Here is a 13,630-nt window from a genome sequence, read left to right as displayed (position 1 = left end):
CACAACTTTTACCCTTTTTTGTGCCAGCTGGATCTGGGGTCATAACTGAATCTGAACAAAAGTTTATATCTGACATCTCCAGCATTTTTTTACTGAGTTTTTATTATTTAAAGTGGGTTTACATTTAATTTTTCATTTAAAACTTGTTTCTCCACACATTTCCCAAGCTTGACAAAGATTAACAAAATGAAAGTCAAGCCTAAGCTATTTCATGTAAATCACAGCTCATTGTACAGCAAAAATCGTCAAGATGGTCTCAGTGTGTGGGGGAGTGGGGTGGGGCGCAATGCACTCTTCGAAGTGTTTTGGGTAAGGAAACAAGTTAAAAAGGTAATATATATCTTCAAATCAATTTTACTAGCTAAATTCCACGTGTTCGTCATGATTAAGGTTTACTTTCATTCGCATAACTTTTTCAAAGTTCTGCGCAAATCGTTTTTCACTAACTTTTAAGTTAGTGAAAAAGTAAAAAAAAAAGTAAGTCGTGCTCACTCAAGCGGAAATATTTTTCGACAGTTATATCGTCATTTGCTAAAATGGATCTGTACCAATGTTGAAATGTGGAAAAATCTTCAGGTTATTACAAATATATGATTTTACAGGATTTTTTCTAAGTGTAAACTTTTTTTTGATACGCACTGTATAAGCAAGTATAATTATTATTATAACAGTTTCACAAGAAACTATATACGCGGGTGGGTTAATATAAATTGTGTAAGACATCACTATAGGACATAACGTGATCAGAGTATTATTATGATAAGTCTACGGGATACTGGCACGGAATATGAATGGGTTAGGGCCTTAGATGAAAGATAAGTCGGAAACCAGTAAAATTTGGAAGAAAAAAACCCAAACATGATGATATTCTTTCAAAAAAAATTTACAAGTCAATTGCCGGCTCTGCCCATTCACCATTTTAACATTATCACCGAGTGAGTATCTTTACCTACCATTCCTACGTTTATCAGAAAAGCGAACCCTATGCATTTAAAACACACTTGTTGTCCTCTTCCATTACCACTCCCCCTTTAAAAAAAATCCTCACCTGCGACAGACAGCACCAAGAGACTCTTCATGCCATAGAGGTGTTGAAGTCCAAAATCTTGTACCTGGCAGCACCAGCGGAGGTATAGCGCCCTCAAACATCCCATGGTTGCCAAGAATCCAACACCTGTATCGGTGATTCTGACACATCTGTTAAGCACAAAAGGGAGGAATAGCACGTAAATGTAATTATTTATCTTCGTGATACAATCATATTTCAATTAATGCAGGAATATGTTGCAGCAGTGATTTATTTTAGTTTATTTCATCTCATTTTAGTTGTATTTTTCATTCTATTTATTCATTTATTATCATTATCATTTTTTTTTGGGGGGGGTGGGGTTAATGTGACGACTTCTCATTACAGTGAAGATCAACACCTGAACTAAAATATATACACTGTACGTGTATCTCGTAAAAGAATATGGAATAAAGCTTCGATGGGAAGAAGGTAGAGAAGTAGGTCTTTTACAGGCAAATGACTAAAAGCAGGAAAATACCATGAAAATACAAACTCGTCATCATCATCTACATTATTGCACTCTAAAAAATATTGGGTAAAAATGCCCCATGAGGGTGATGATATCCAATCAACATTGGGCATGAAAATTTTGCCCATTTTAAAGTAATTGCTGCTTATGTTTTAAACCTAAATGCATCCCACATTGGGTCAAATACTGCCGCAATTTGGTTGGACACATAACTACCCTCGTGCTGGTTAAAATTTTACCCAATATATATCTTTACAGTGTATCATCATTGTCAAAATTATCATCACAATCACAATCATCATCATCATCATCATCATCATCATCATCAGCTGCATCATCATCATCATCATCATCATCAGCAGCAGCAGCAGCAACAGCATCATTATCTTCATCTTCATCATCATCATCAACAGCAGCAGCATCATGATATCATCATCACCATCATCATCATCATCTTCTTCTTCTTTATCACCATCATCATAATCATCATCATCTTAACCATCACCCTCACTATCATCATCACAAACTTAAAATGTTGGGCAACATACTATTCTGGCTAATTATTATCCAACTAAGCAAATTTACTATACCCAATTATAACTTTTTATTACCGTATTTGGACAGATTTTAACCAATAGTTGTGTGGACAGTATGTTACCTAATGATAGTTAAAAATTGGGCCTTTTTTGCCCAATCTTTTTAATGGCATGAATGGTGCGCCACTATATCATCATCATACTGAGATAGAAACAATCCAATATGCAGAATGATATGTGATGTTATTTCTTATGTCGATTACAATTTAACTTCATGACAGTAGAATGTTAATTTTTGCATTATTGCTAGGCCATTTCTGACTTGGGTTCGCGTGAACTCCTCCCTTGGAAAAGCAAAGACCCCAAAATGGCAAAACGTCGATTAATTTTCAAGTTGAGTACTTTTTTCTTTTAAGCAATAAAGAACCGCTATTTTTGTTGATGTGACCTTACATCCAGACTTGAATGTCATCTTCTTCAAAGCAACGACCTCATCCTTTATTTTCTTGCAATGAATTACAAAAAAAAAACAATCGCTGAAGGGCAAAAGAAAATAATCATGTAATTTCAATCTCAGAAACACTCGACTTGCCAATGATAATTACTTGCACAAGTGTCTCTAGAAAAAATAAAAGGTCCGTTCTTACGTAGATGTCCTTAACTATATCCTTATCGTCATCGCCATGACAATTGTTTCCATGGAAGCATAACGCGGAAGATAATGTGATTTAAGTGAAGAGTTGGAACAAAGTATTTTCTTTTCTTGAGCTTTCAGTCTTTTTATGTTTAACATTTCTGTTATCTCTCTGGGGGATAATTTGCAGCTGTTTTGGCCATAACTGCTATCACTGGACTAAAATAGCCATTAATAATCTGTGTGACAAACTGGTTACAAACAACATGGAATCGTGTGGGTGAGGATGTTCTTTGTTGAAAAAAAAATCAGTAATGACAATGTCATAATGATTTTGAAAACAAGACATAATTATTAGTTTGTAAGTTATGAAATATCTCTCCCAATTGCCCAAGAAAGATACATGGTGTACCGTGAAACCTACACTCTAAAACAAATTAATCAACAATGACTAATTAATAGGTCAGCTGGATTCAGCTGTTATTTTAGTCATATTTGACTATTTTCTATAGTCGTATTTTACTAGAACAAAGTTATTTCTGACTAGACCTTCAGTGATTGCCATATCAGTTGCAGCCAGCTGACTACTGGTCTAGTCAATTTGACTGATTTGTTTTAAGAGTGTTTTCTTCTTCACCATGGAAACCTTCAGAAGTTACAAAATAAATAAAAGACGAGTCCTTAGTAATCATACTAAGCCCATGCAGGAAAAATTGAGGACCTGTAAAAGCCCACTGGTCGTTCAATCAAGAATATTTTATGAATAATTTCTGCTTGATTCTGAGTAACCTCGTCTTGATCTAATAGTCTTTTGAATAAGTTAGTGCGTTTTGGATGTCTTATGTAATTGAGTTATATTTGCTCTTTCTTGTATGTTATAAACGGTATTTTCGAAAAAAAAAATGGTTTAAGTGTTGTAGATTTGGGTAATTATCGTTGATGACCTTTCCTAATCCTCCACATCCTCGACACTCCATCTCTTTTTTTAGTTTTACAAATCTATGTAGCCTACATCATTTTAGCATAATAAGTGATGTTTTCCGATTTGAGCTATAGAATATTTTCCAATGTTCTTATTTTCAAGAGATGTGAAATGAAAAGTTTAATTGAATGAAATTGAAAAAAAATGAAATAAATAAAACCATGAAAGTGTTAATCGTTTGTCGTTTTTCATGTTTCATGGCATGCCCCCACCCCTCTAGGAACCTGTGTTTTGTTGTCGAGGGAGGGGGGGGGGTGACACCATCTTCACCCCCCTTCCCTACTCCATAATCATCTTCCAGCGCCCATACAGAGATAAGTTGATTGTAAACAAGTCAGTAAATGATTTCAACTGCCCAAAAGATAATTACCTCAGCACGAATAGTGAATGAATAGACCAACATGTTTCCTATTGAGCGATTCCTTTAACGATGACCTTTGTATTATTCGACAGTTTCAGTGAAAAGGAGGTACAATTAAACACAAAATATTGTTTGTTTTCCCATGCACGTGCACTGTAATTATCATATTGTTTTTCATCTGGCCAACACAAAGAAAAGAATATCAATTATATCTCTATAAATCGTTTTGAATTCATAATTTTCGGATAATCTGCGGTCGTGTGGCTCGCAGTTTGCGGAAGGGCACGTCACCATGGCAACCAATGATATGAGCCGAATTCGGTCGATTTCCGGCTAGTCTCGAGTGGTTTGCTCCAATATTGAATGACTCATCATTATCTAGAAAATCCGTGCCACTTATGCCCTCCACTTTCATATTAATTTCACTAAAAATAATAAAAATTATAATATTAATGATACTACACTGTAACAATAATGAACTACATTCACGGTTTAGAACGCGTGACTAAAAGCGGAACTTAATTAATAAGAGTTGGCTATTATACTTTGTTTTTAAGATTACGAATGTTGTATGACAAGGTACACAATCTATACATTCTAAAACAAACAGATCCCTTGTCTGTGTTAAAACAAAATATATGTCGACAACAATCAATATTTATCTTTAAAAATATGTATATTTTGTTGTTTAACCAGGGAGTTTCTGCTGATTTTATAGTTATAGTAATTTATTATCCTTGACGACATTTTGAGCACCACTTAAATACATCTATAAGCAGTAAACGGGTGTCTTTTAATAATACTGATAATAATAATAATGTTGGCTACTTATATAACGCACAAATCTATGTTTCGGTGCTCATGGCGCTTCAATAAAATTAAATATACATATAAACAATAACTGAAATGAAAAAGAAAAGAAGAAATTGAATAGACATTTGAATTCTCCTGAATTAAACACTATTAAACTGTTACTGAGAGAGAGGAACAAATAAGTTTCCTTTGGGACTTGGTGAAACTGACCTAAAATAATTTGCTTGTTACGATATTACGAAATATGTACAACAATCAAGCTCTTGGGTGAAATGAAGGGGGAGTGTTGGCGTCATGTACTCCTTAAAAAAAGAATTATAGATAATTTCGAAGGCAATTACACCAAGAGTATCGATAGGCTTATCTCGAACCCAGAACCACCATTACTGGCAGTGGAATAATCATTATTATACCCCAAAAGAGACTTGTTTATGATAAACAGGCATTGTCTTTAACCTATAGAGGTGACATCGAAACGAACGCAAGAACCTTAAATGTCAAGGGTTCACCATGTTTGCCAGATTGCAAACGCCAAGTAGCACAGAGGCAAGTTCTGGAGCGATTTCCTTGCTTGATTACTTCATGGGCCTACTACTGATTACTTCAACGACCTTGGGCTCTGTCACGTGGTTAAGATTTCAACGTGAACAGTACTTTAGTTCCCCAAAACGGAGAAGAGATGGTGGATATGAGTGGATATGTACTGTAGATACAGATAGATAGATAGATAGATAGATAGGTAGATAGATAGATAGGTAGATAGATAGATAGATAGATAGATAGGTAGATAGATAGATAGGTAGGTAGATAGATAGGTAGATAGATAGATAGGTAGATAGATAGATGGAAAGAGAGATAAATATATAGATAAATAGATAGATATAAAGATAGATAGATATAAAGATAGATAGATAGATATACAGATAGATAGGTAGATATAAAAATAGATTTTATTATAAAGATAGATAGATATAAAGAGATATATATATATATATATTATTATAAAGATAGATAGATATATAGATATAGATAGATAGATATAAAGATAGATAGATAGAAAGATAGATAATTAAGATATAGGTGGATAGATAGGTAGATTAATGGATAAAGAAACAAAAAAATCGAAAAAGATACAGATCCACATATGTGGATAGAAGGATAGGCAAAATAAAGGAAAATGTCGGATATCAGATGTTCCTAAGGACTATGAAACAATAGGCAATCCCCATATTTTTACAATAAGTGGTGGTAGACTGTGGTGATGATGAAAGTTAATTAGTAACGATGCTTCTCATGATGATGATGATAGAGGTCAATGATGATGAGGATGGAGATTTTGGTGACGATGTTGGTGGTGGTGGTGAAAGGAAAATGGTTGATGAATCTGAGGGGGGGAAAAGGAGTACAGAAAATATAGGAGGAAAAAATAAGGAAGAGCACAATAAAGCGGAGATGACAACTACTTATAGAGGCCTAAATGTCACGAAGTGCCCCCAGAGAAAACCACGATAAAGGCTGAAGTATGCGTGGGTGAAAATATTAATTTCCAATTGTTATTAAAGATATGTGACCGTGCAAAATAAAAAAAAAGAAGAGGGGACGAGACACGCATTGCAGTCTATTTGCGTCAAGAGCAATTGAAAATATTTCTTAAATGATGAATTTACGAATAAGCAATCATCGACAAGTTCTCGCTAAAATGTAATAGGTATGATCATTATGATTGAGACATGTGTAGAAAATAATGCATAAAATCAATGAAGCAAAGGTCAAGTGCACTCTTAAAAATGTTGGGCAACATAATTATAATGTCCACACAACGATCGGTTAAAACTTTATCAAATTCTGGGTAGTTATAAACCGACATTGTGTGCTTTGGGTGAAAACTACACAGTATTGGTTGAAAAGTACTCAGAGTTGGATAAATCATTAAACAAATTGTTGTCTCGGCAGTATGTTACCCAACATTTTAAGAGGGTGTAAATTTTCACACTAATAATACTTCTTAATCAAACCAATATTGTCACAGTTTTTTAAACAATTATTCTGGGGTTGATGATACTTGTAATTCTAAGAATTCCATCAGATTTCAAAACGGAATGTTAGTTTAACTACATGGTAAATCGGAAAAACATCTAAAATGGCTATGAAAATAATTGGCTAATGGAAAATTGATAGTTAATAAACTATTTCTTGCATAATCGTTCAAACATCCTTATTAGATGGGATGGTCTCAGAGAGTTAAATATAAAATACCACTTGTGGTAACAATCTCAACAAAAGCTTGGACAGAATCCAACAAAATGACCAACCAAGTGTTTCTACAGGCTCGGATGCAGGGAGGGGGCACAGGGGGCACGTGCCCCCTTTTTAACTTGAAGACCTTTTTTTTTGCTTGTAAATTTAAATTTGGGTACGAAATATCCTTTAGCTGTGGTTGAAGACTCTTTCTTTTTAATTTGCCCCCCCCCCCCCCTTTGGAAATCCTGGATCCGCCCCTGTGTTTCTATATATAAATTTTCAAATGAGTCAATGTGTAATTTGTGCTGAATACTTGACAAAATAAGGATGGTATTCCAGAAAAGTTTCCACAAGCTGTAACGAAACACTCCATAATGTGCTCAATATCTGCGTTGGCGATCTTCCGTGTGATCAATCTTTTTAGCATTGATTTCATGATTTCACAAAGTTAGGTTTTTACGAATGAACCTAATTTATATCTAGGATGACTCGGTGACAATTATTAATATTAATTTAAATACTTTCTCGTGAAATGATATTGTTTGATGCAACTGAAAGTGAGGTAAGCTTGAAACAGACGACTTTTCACCTTCTCAATCATAACCAACTATCAAATAGGGCATTCTATGTCACGATCTACTGTAGATCAATATTGGGACATTTTCTACGCGATAACTATCTCCCAAACAAAGCTTCGATTTTATGGTTACATTATTACAGCATTTAAGATATTGATTTTAGATGTCATTTGAATATTGAATTTTAAGATGAATGTATTCTAGTCACTACAAAAATACATTCCCAAGGTGAAATGGATTTATGGCCTGTTGAGCGGGTGTTTGTGAGTGTGTGTAAGAGTGGGTGAATGCGTATGGATGTGGGGGTGTCGTGTGTGTGTGTATGTTCAAGTATGACGTTATGTATGGGATCGGAAGTTTGTGGGGGGAAACGTGTGTGAGAGTCAGGGTGTCTGTAAAATGTTGTGTGAGGGTGTGCGTGTAGAAGGGTGTGTGTGTGTGTGAGTCGCTGTTGTAAAATGGTTTGTGAGGGTGTATGTGTAAGTGTGTGTGCGTGTGTATGTGGAAGTGTGGGTGTGTGTGTTTGTTTTGGTGCATCTTGAGCTTGCATCACGACAGTCACAATCTAGGCCAGTGGTCTACTACTGATTAGGACTGGCCTTGATTGGAGGACCCTGTATGACTCAGTAGGACTTTGGTGGGGTTCCCAGGACGCCACGGGATGGTAATTGATCTACAATGAAAGAACAAGGCATACCTCGCAAGCTTCTAGTCATTACTCCATCGCTTCTCACTCTAATCACAACCTGTCTGTTGTTTACCACATTAATTTCCTTATCTTTTCACATTTTCACCATTTTATTACCAGTTCATGATTTCGTCGTGTCCCCACATCCAATTATTAGCCACTTTTCCTCTAAAAGGTTTCTAAAATAATACAGGCATCATGGTCGGTACGTCTTTTTTCGTCTTCATCTTTTTTATTGGAAAAATAGGTTGCGTATTTCATTTTCCTGGAATTCGAAGGAGAATCTTACATCCCTTAAAAACACATTTCTCTTTTTAAAAGAAAAATGCTTCATATTCATTACAATCACATTTTTTTTGGTTGCGATTTCGCGACTTCCATTTCGCTGCGGATGTATGAGTTCACACGGCAGGAATGTTTAAAATAGCGCGAATGCTAATTCTGAAGCATGCGACCGGCAGAATATCACGACGGTCTCAATACTTCCTTGCAAGTCGCATTAATTCAACATCACGTGAAACGGCATCGGAAATGTTTGTCCTCGTGTGAACAACAATAATCTGATTAAAGAAAATCCAGACATTGTTGAATTGCCAAGACCCCATGTGAACGCAATCTCCCAGGCATTTGTTTCTCTGTGTGGGGGGCATGCTGCGAAGAATGTGACGAGGTAGGCCGCTGGCCTGCCCCCAGGTAAAATGAAAATGTCAGAGGAACGCAGCCATGCAGGCCCAAAGAAAGAGGAAAAGTAGGTTAACGCCATTGATTGGACAGATGCATGTCGGAGAGAGAGAGACGGGAATGGTGGTGGGATTAATGGATGGAATAACAGATGGAGGATGAAGCCGTGAAATAGAGAAGGGGAAGGAGCAATCATGACACAGAGGTACACATAATGTTCCGCAACATACATCCATTTTGGCTAACTGCAAGCCTAAGTGTTAATCCTCGGTACAATTTTTTTTATCAAAGTGGAGACAATGTCAGAGTGGGGATTCGAACGCACAACCTTGCTATTATGAGTCCAATGCTCTAACCACTGGTCCTCACGACCCGTTCATTTATCTTAAATTAACCTTAAAACAATAATAAAGGCCTACAAAAGGAAACATAAGGGATTTCAGAAAAGATAAGGAGCAGAATCGTGTGTGGAGTGAAGATTGGTATGGATGTGTTTGAGAGAGAGGGAAGAGAATACGTAGTGAAAAGAACGATACAAATTTTGAATATCCATATAATTGTGAAATCTAAATGAGTTTCATTCAATATTCTAGCGTGGATTTGATGCCTGCGCCTACCCAATCAAGGGTACTATGCACTATTAAGATCAGTAACACATACTCAATCAATATTCTTTACTCATTCGAACTAACGGACATTGCGTTGATGAAAGTCAATAATACCGTGAAACACTTCATAATAATTGTATTTCATATAACACACACCACTTGATCGTTTAATCTCGTCAAAGCTTACTGCTTCCTCCTATTGCACGTTCCATGTCTGTTGTAATTACCGCAAACAAAATTTGCATGTTGACAATTGAATTTAAATTGGATTACACTATGCCGTATATAGCATTAGATCCACGAGTGGGGTAAAATACTGTGGCCTTTGTGGATCTTGCCCCCACCCCCTTCCGATGATTAAATAATGCATATTGAAGGATGGGAATTTGGGATAAAATGGAGCCTATTTACAACAGCATACTCTTTGATCGAATTTCTATTTCATGTACATTTCTCTTCTTTTTTTTCCTTTTTTTTAATCGGACGAAACAGACCTCCTCCCCCGGAAATGCGGGGGCAAGGTCTATATACCTCCATGATGCTTGCCCGATGAATACAACCTTAATTGAGGATTAGAATCCTGCCCAATAATCAGAGAACATGAAAAGTGCACAGCGAAATGTTATCGGAGGCTATAGTATTAGAAATATTGATTTTTTTTTGGGGGGGTTGGTAGATTATACAGGGGTCATGCACTTTATGTGGGTAAGAGAACAGACAGCAAAATCTTGTCCTATTTTTGGCGGCAGATTAGAAAATGGAAACAAGGTTGTGTGTTTGTTGATGGCCTTTTTATATATTGTGTGTTTAAGTTTTTCTTGTCTTTAGACTCACATTAGCAATATATTTCATTGCATTCGTTTTTAATTCAGGCACAATATAGAACTTGACGTGTAGAATACTCCACGTTAAGCAAATTTTTCCCACGTCCCCAATTGCTCAAGTCAATTCCAGCTTCTGTGAATTTTAAATTTCAGCTATTTCAACTACATTAACTTTGGTAAAGGACTGCACAAGCCAGTAAAATATATTTTTTGTTTACAGAATGACCATGGTAAAAAGGTCTTTACTTGGAATAAAATACATGCTAGCATTGATGTGATAAAAATTGATATATACGTACACAAAATTCAATGTGATATGAATAATAAATAGGACCTATATAATAAACATGATAAAGGGTTTTAGTGTGACAGGCCACCAAGTCCTCTGAAATAAACAAGATCTGATAATAACAATGCACGATAAGCAGCACGATAAGCAGCGAAAGCAGCTGCACTTGTCACCCTTAAAGACGATGATGAAGTGTACTCTGTGCATATTCATCCTTGAACCTGATTTCCACACATCATTCAGAATGCGGATCTAATCATAGAGAGGGTTTGGGCTTTAATCGTCGCCATCTTGCTAATGTTTACTCCGTGGCTTCAAGGAAAAACGTGCTCTGGCAATAGACACGGCTTGATTGCCGCGGGTCAGTTGCTATGTGAGAGGAAGATGGGGCCGCATACACGGGTGGATTTACAAGACGGAGATATAGGAGGCATGGGGAAGAGAGAGCAATAAAAGCACCTCAGTATAACCATGTAGTAACCCATATTTAGATTCAATTTATATTAACATAGAGATTGACTCTATGGAAACCATGACAGGGTGTTCGTGTAAATATAAACAACAAAAATCGACGAAACGAAATGAAAAACTAAGAAAAAAAAAGTTTCTATCCCTGCTATTTCGAAAATGAGTTTAATATACCTTTACATCGGCATGGGCATATCAATCACGAAAATTTGTTGAAAAAATTCACGTCACCAACTGAAATAAAGGTAAATTTCACAAAAATAAAGACACTTCAGAGGGGGTGAACTTCAAAGCAGGTAAGACTTCCTCAAAGATTGCGGTTGAGAGCGCAACCTGGAGTGTCGAAAGGAAAATGAGAGACCGAAATAGACTGCAATCGATCATTATAATGCGGGAAAATGCCTTTGTCTTGAGATTAATTAGTCTCCTTGATGATTCATGCAGATGCCGTCATTAGAAGATGGTGAGAGATAGAGAAAGATAGGGAACACTCTAAACAGAAATATTGGTTAAAAGTGCTCCATGAGGGCAATTATGTGTCCAACCAACATTAGGCATTTCTTTTGGGCATTTCTATTTATCCAGTGTGATGAAAACTTTGCCCATTGTAAAGTAATTGCTGCTTATTTTTAACTTTCCTGGACAATATGCTTCCCACATTTGGTAAAATACTGCCCCAAATTGATTGGACACATAATTACCTTGTGGTGTAAAAACATTACCCAATATTTTTTACAGTGAAGTGGGAAAGGGATGAAAAGTGAGTCGAAATATCGGATGATTTGAAGTGCATGAACATCTGAATATGAAGGAATGGTGAAAGATAAAAAAATGGTATATACTATAGGGAAACGGGGTAGAGATTAATAACAGCAAAAAGTAACGAAGTGGATTGGTGAGAGTGGCATCAAATATGAAATGTTCTATGGTTGGGATGACGACGGTAAGGAAAAGAATAGACATTGCAGCTGCAATTAAGTTATTATATTCATCATTAATTTAAAGACGGGATAGTCGCAATTGCAGGCTCATGTAAGCCCGCGTGAAAAAAAAGGGAACTAACAACATTAGGATTCGGCTATCGAGGCTATTGTACAATAATTTTGTAGGCCACGAGAATGTATCTTGTACACCCCACACAACACGTAGTTTAACCAGCAACAAGCACCTTGTAATACTGCAAGGCCATTCAACATAGTTCAAAAGCCATCGCTTTCGGACATGCACGCGTACGTCATACTCGGTATAGGTACCTCAATGGATTCACTAAATCCACATCAAGAGTAGATCTCATTTATTATGCCATAAAAATAATGCATGCGGTGTATCCATGCAACACTAGACTCAACCCATTGAGTTTTACCATGATTCAACCTTTACTGTATAGGTATTATATTGGTGTATACAAGCTTGTGTTGAGGGTCAGATGTTGATGTTTTATTGGATTATGTCTTTATTGGATTAACTTTAAGTGGATAGCAAAGACCAATACTTGACCGTCATTTTTTCCTATCTCGTATGCTCCATACCCCCTATTAGTGTTGTTCCATTTGAGCGTACAGAAAAGTTAACGGTCACGATAAACGAAGTTGTTCGTTGTATAATATTTTAAACTAATGTGGTGTTTTGGTTTGTACGTCAAAAGAAAAGCAATTTAGTTTGGTATCGTTTTGGTTTCTATAAATCTGAACCTACCAAATTTTGGTAAAAGAAGGTTGCATGTAAGTGACGTTTTTATCTTATTTTTTTCAACATCTGATATCAATCTAGGATTGCATATACGCCTATTTGCAATCTTCTGCAATCTTTGTATGAAATATTTTGGTAGGTCGCGATAATCTATGTCACTTTGCATGATAATGTAATTACGCTTCGAACTCTTTCAATTTATGAATTATTGTTTTACTAAACCGTGCACATGCAGATAAACGGTCATTTTGTTTCATCAGTTGACGTTTAATGATTGAAATCTTTACTGATTCATATTCAAAAATAGGCACTGCCAATAATAATGAAAAATGTTCAATCAACTGCTACCAGCAGACACTGAACTTTTAACCCTTTCCCCCGAAAGAAAATTCCCTGCAAATTCTATCCTGCAATCTTTCCTTAATCACAATAATTTTCTAGTTTCTTGTATACGACCAACATCGATTATAAGTATCGACAAAGCGTTGACATTTAAATCTTCAGCAGTATATTCTTGAAACTAAAATAATTAGGGGAAATTGGATACGTTTGGAAATCCAAACGGTTTAACTTATCTTTGTTGCCATTGTAACTCGCATCACTGATGTGATTCCTACCCATCGGGTAAAACGTATGTTCTTACTGTTTCGTATTCAGACGATAGAAATGAGATATGCGAAGCACTTTATATTCGATCATT

The sequence above is a fragment of the Lytechinus variegatus genome, chromosome 10, assembly GCF_018143015.1.
Source record: "Lytechinus variegatus isolate NC3 chromosome 10, Lvar_3.0, whole genome shotgun sequence".
NCBI classification, from domain to species: Eukaryota; Metazoa; Echinodermata; class Echinoidea; order Temnopleuroida; family Toxopneustidae; genus Lytechinus; species Lytechinus variegatus.
Note: the sequence above shows the minus strand (reverse complement) of the source record.